Here is a 6,277-nt window from a genome sequence, read left to right on the forward strand (position 1 = left end):
ATTGCGCGTTTACCAATTCGAGAGAAAATGTCAACCATGGAGAGAGGTGAAGGAAGCTCGGCTTTGTAGAATACCTCCCGCGGGTGCACGATTTGGGAAGGCGGGTCGTGAAGAAACGAAACAGCACGTGAACATCGATTGTCGATGAAGAGGGTGAAAATTCCGGAAAACGGCCCAGCGATCGAGCGCGAACGTACTCATTAAATAAAATCACCAATTGGTACAATCAAAAGAACCGGGCATTGATTCATTAACCCGACCACCGTCCCCTCCTCTGGGTCGCCTTGCGGGGAACCAGTCCCGGTCGTTAAAACTGCTGTTACTAGGAAGAACGAAATAAAATTTATCCTTCATTGCTCTTTAAGTGGGACGTCGGTATCCACGAATTAAATTTCTCGGGGTAACCGACCCAGCAGACCAGTACTTTTTGGGCTTTCCCACGACCGCATCGTTTTATTATACGATCGACGAGAAACGTGTCCTTTGCGAGGTCCTTGCGAACTCGAACGAGCACCTCTTCGTAAAAAATACCGTCAATCTCCTCGCCGGCGAGATCTTCTAAGATGTAGACGGGTGGTTTCTTCGTTGTACCTAGGCGTACGATTTTAAAAATCTCTAGAGTCCACCAACCCTCGTAACCTTTCGCAAAAGCGACACGCGTGCTCGCTGATGCGTACCGCGTAAATAGGTCCATACGTGCCTTAGCGGCATTATACATGGTTACGTCGACTGGGCGCATTCTTCTCTTCGAGTGGCGTGTTCTGTTATATGATTCCACGACATTCTGAAGAATATCTATGTCCGGCTGCGTGTTTCTATGTGTAAAGTAGCGCCACATACGCTCCTTCAGAGTACGATTGTAGCGTTCGACGACAGCTGCCTTTACGTCGGGGCTGCGCACTACACGAAATCCTATACCGAGCTCCTCCAGCAGACGCTGCAGTACACCGTTCGTGAACTCTGTACCTTTGTCTGTCTGTAGGTACATGGGTATCCTATTCCTACTACGCGCCAAAACCCTCCGAAATGCCGATGCCACCGTCGCACCGGTCTTATCGCGTAAAGATTCGACCCAAGCGTATTTGCTGAGTACATCGATTATTACAAGTATATACGTGTAACCATCGTTGTACACCTTCAACGAGCGAAGGTCCACAAGATCGGCCTCCCAAACGTCGTCGATATTGCTGACGGTATAAGAGCGACTCTGAAACGTACGACGTACGGGCTTATGCAGCGTATACGCGTCCTGCGCCTCTAACCAACGTACCACGGAATCTTGTTTTACCTGACCCCTAGCCGCTCGCTTGAGGTTACCGATACCGGCGTACGAAGACAGTTCTGTTGGTGTGTAATAAAGACGCCTCAGAAGGCTATCATCACCCGATATCTTTTTCTTCTATTGTTTCACGGCAGCCTTAACCATTCTACTCTTTTCTTTTTCTCGGTATCGCCTGCTGTACTGGCCGACACAGATCGCGTATATTTTCCCGCCACGAGCTCTTCTTCCCCGGAGTCTCTAAACACTTCCTGAAACGCCTCGCCAAATTTCTCCTCTGTAGACGAGCTCTGAGTCGGCTCGATAGGGCGCGGCACGATTGTTACACGGCGCGGTGTCTGATTACTGCGAGACGTCGTGTTGCCCCCCTCCCTCCATAGACGCTGATTACCGATAAATTCGCGCGGTATACCAGCAGTACGGAGGAACCGCGCAAACTGCCGACTCCCAGCTGGTCTCGCAGTTTTTCTCTCACGCATAGCGTCGTTGATTAAATCCACGATGTTGGCGTCCTGCACGACGGCTCCATCGATACGCGTAACGCCCTGTTTACTCCACGAGATGCGTGGCGAACCAGCGTTGCGCAGCCTTCCTAGTAGGAGCTTAGCCTTAGTTCTGTACTTTTGGGGTACGCTAGCGATGATGTCGTCGTCGTCATCGTCGGTCAAGCTCCTGACAGTATCCTCCGCAGAATTGTTATTTTTTTTCTTGTCATCGTTTTTGCCTCGCCTATCCTCGTCGTCGTTATTCCGCAGGTCCTCGATAAAGTGTAGATAGCGCTGCAGCACCTGATTATACATCTTTCACTTTTCGCGCTCGTCGATGAAATTCTGTGAGTGTAGGTTCTCGTTCATGGATGCGTCTAATCTGCTTAAGGGGGTCCCTGGGGTCTGCACGGTGTTTATGGTGTCGACACCCTGCTGCTGCTGCTGCTGGTGGTGGTGGTGGGACGTATGAGGCACCGCAGTCGTAGTGTTGCTGCTCCACGCTCTCCTGAGAGATGAGAACCACCTTTTTGGCGTGCTCCATCTCGATCTCTCTCTTTTCGTGGCGTATACCCCTATCCACTTCCCCCTATGAGTTTCGATATGACGGTGCCCAGTATGGGTACTAGCAGAAGAGGTAAAAAACCACTGCTCTAAACGAGTAGACGTTTTCTAGTTTTGACGGCTGAACCCGGTCTGGATAACCGTCTCAACAGTGGCGCGTGTTTTCGTAAACGACGTTTCTGCGTCGGCTTGAGAGGCACGTTACCGCGAAGAATATTCAGAGCACATTCGCATATACAGTTGACGAGCCGTGAGTCGGCCGCTCGTAACAAAGCGCTACGCTGTTTGCTATCCAGATGGCAAATAGCCTTTAACACTGTTCCGTGTTTACGCCCTATAGAGCAGCGTGCGTGCGGTGGATACTATTACAACCGAATGACTGGTACGTCTCGATCGGTGTACCCGCCCTTTATACCTTTTCGCGGTACGTACACGTAGTGGAACGGGTCCGAAGGAAACACGCACGTGCGAAAGCGACAGTTATCGGGGGTCGACTGCGTCAAATCGAGTAGTAGATAACCGTGCGGTTGGGTCATGGCATCGCGTTAGACCTCCTGTACGAAGCGCGGATTTTCAGGAAACACCTGTCTGGCTAGATGCTGTATCTGCGCTCTGTCGCGCGGATTTTTAAATACAACGATGTAGTTGGCGTTCAACGAGATATCGCGCTGTCCGGGTCCCTGATGAAAGAGGTTCTGCGTGATAAAGATAACGTTGATATTCTTATGATGGCTACCTTTGGTAATAAGGTCGACCACCGTGTTACTGGACGATTTCCTCACGAGATCGTCGCCGATGACGAGTTTGGGGCGTGGATCGTTGCCGTAATCGGTGTTCTGCGGTAGACCCTCGTGAAACTCTATAGCGCTCCCGTACTCCGTGTACCCCTCCTGCCACTCTGTATAGTAAAAGAGAACGCTCGCGAATCGCACGTCACTCATGTCCTCGATGAACCGTAGGAATTTCTTTACGAAAAACGTCTTCCCGCACCCCGTTGGCCCGCAGACCATCGACGTCCACGGGTGCTTCCATCGCGTGTCCAGTATGCCAAATGAGGCTATTTGGCTGTTCTCTTTACGAATATACTATTAAAGAGTCTACCGGACTTTACATAAACCCTCCGGCATAGCTGGGGGCCGGGCCGCGGCGGACGCGCGACACGCGTGAGGCTCATACGTCGCGCGCACGTGCTAGCTTTTATCGGTGATGCTGCTAGTCCCTTGGCCGGGTGAGCTTATCGTGCACCTGTGAGCTAGCTGCGTGCTGGTATGTGCGTCAATCATATCGCTAGCCAGCGTGCAGTGCTAGCATGTCCGAAGCGCCATAAAAATATAATGCGGACGGGACGGTAGAGCCGTCGGGAATGGAGCGATAAAAGAGATTTTTTGTTTTTTAAATAAATACGTTTATGATCAGTATTATTGTTCAGGGTTGTATATACATTTAAACAATTTGTTTGTAATATTAGTTACGTGAAACCGTACCGTAAAATATTTTTCAGGGTTGTATATACATTTGTATAATTATTTTTTTGTAATAGTAGATACATAAAGCCGTACGGTAAATTATTGTTCAGGGTTGTATATGCATTTGTACAATGTGGGGAGAGCCGAATCGCAGGGCGGTTTTCCCAAATATCTAGCGCATTTGTGGAAGCACTTATGCTCTGCCTCGTGCGTGTAAGATCTGTTAAATGGCATGCAAAAACCACGACTACCGATCGCACCACGCATATTTAAAATAGGCTGATAATGCTGCGAATTATTATAATACAGGATGCGGAGCGTTTGCCGTGGTTTCTCTGAACCATACACACTATCGACTGTTTGCGATCTGTCGTACAGCGGTTTCTCATCGCTGCCTATGCTGTCAAAATCGTGAACAACGATTGCTATATCCTTCGGGGCTAGGTAACTTTGAAATTTATCAATTTCTGGAATACCGCCACCGTCCGGTGGTATGCATTGTAACGAAAGTCGCAAATTAATGTCCGCCTTACTTTTCCCCGAAACCCGGGAATTCGGAATATGGAATGCTCATGGGCGCCAGGCACACCTTTATGCCACGAGACAATAAAAAAATAAGATTCCGAGGGAAAGAAGGAAAATTGACCAGGCTAGCTAGTACGCAACGAGATAGTAGAGGGGCGGGGATCTTAAAGATGGTATGCTGAATAAAGACTGAGAACTTCCAATTACTATTAACAAAAATAACAACGGGCCCTTTATTTTGGGACTTATACGAATTAACAATGATAACAAAATATAACAAAAGAAATGATAATTCCGATAACAGTGAGGCGTGAGCCACGCGATGCGAAGTTCCTTAAGGGACGCGTGGTTAAACGATAAACGATAGGATTTTAAACGCTAACTGAGGAGACTAAATCCGTTGCCGATATGGAGTTACGCGTACGAAGGTCGACGCCGTCTACGCCCTAAGACGTAGCTACTAAACACACGATTCCGGCGACTAACGGAACGGATAAGTCGAGTGGCGGAGTTAACAGAAATTATCAAACATAAAGAATATAGGACATACTAATTCACACAGAATAAATAATATACTATAGTACTATACTAGACTCTAGAGACAAGTACTGAAATAGTTACAGATGCATAGGGATAATTATTACGTATCGAGAGAATAACAATATCTTATTTGAGTCTGTAGGATCTTCCACAATATTACTTACTAATTAATTCTACGTCCTACGAGCCTATCACGGGAAGCGTGATAAATAGATTCTCTAATATTCTCCAGGGTCACTAAGAGTGAGACGATAGCCGAAATACACAATTGTTACCTATATCGACCTTCATTCCTAAACAGAAGAATAACGTAGCCGATAGGAAGCATAATTGCAGACTCAGCACGTTACCCAGTGCATTGCCCGTGCCACCTACCCAGCTGGTTAGCCGAGTGCATTCCTAACGTCCTAACCGTACCTAGAGCATCAGCAAAAATCGACTATATAAGCAGCCAAAATCATGGCACAGACGCTCAGAAAATCATTCAATTTCACGCATAAAAGATCGGACTGCACGTTATCACTCGTGGCTCTAACCGTTAGAGTATTAGATTCAGTGTAGTATTCGCAATCTGGCCTAGGTACGGATTCGTTATTACATACCCTAGGGAACAAGCTGGATCGGTTACCGGGCAAAATAGAGCTGCATAGACTACTCTTTCCGAATATCGCATAGTTTTGATAGATTTCTGTTCCACCAAATTTCATCTTACCTTAAAACCGGGAGGAAAGTATTAACGCGATACAAGTTGACAAGTAGGTGGAAAAGATTTCGTTCTCTCGACGACGAGACGCTTACCGTGAACGATAAAATGATTCTTCAACGATACAACTACTCAAAGCGTAACACCGGCCAAGACGGCTAACTAGTCGAGAATCAATTTCTTCGGGAGTTTTTCGGGACTCGGGGCCAGCGCCAGCTCCCTCATCCCCGCCGGGCCCTCCTGGGCCAATCATCGATGTCGAAGGTACTCGCCAATTGTAGGCCCTCGCGCCAACTTCAAAACATGCTACTGGATTCAAATATAATTTTTCGATAATTGTAATAATCATTTCTTATTAGTTTAACCCTACGAGAAGGACGCGGAACGATATAACGTCTATAATTGGAGCCTCATGGTAAACGATACAATTCTTTACTTTGGAGGACGGTTCCGCTAGTTAATTCCTTAGTCCTAGTCCTCGCGACGGATCCTGTTCGCTGGACTCGGGACTCTTCGGGATGTCACAACTCGTTGCCGTAGCTAGGGTGTCCGGATACTTCGTCCGGAGTTGGTTCCTGTTCGGACTCCTGTCGGGACGGATAGGTGGTGGAGAGTAGCGACCCCTTGAACCTGGACAGCTTCCAGAGCCTTCCATCCTCTTCGGTACCGGTGGCGTTCCCTTCGCGGGACGTCCGTACCGGCGGCAATGCGAGAT

This window comes from Cephus cinctus, unplaced genomic scaffold (assembly GCF_000341935.2).
Source record: "Cephus cinctus unplaced genomic scaffold, Ccin1 Ccin1_scaffold0400, whole genome shotgun sequence".
Lineage (NCBI taxonomy): Eukaryota > Metazoa > Arthropoda > Insecta > Hymenoptera > Cephidae > Cephus > Cephus cinctus.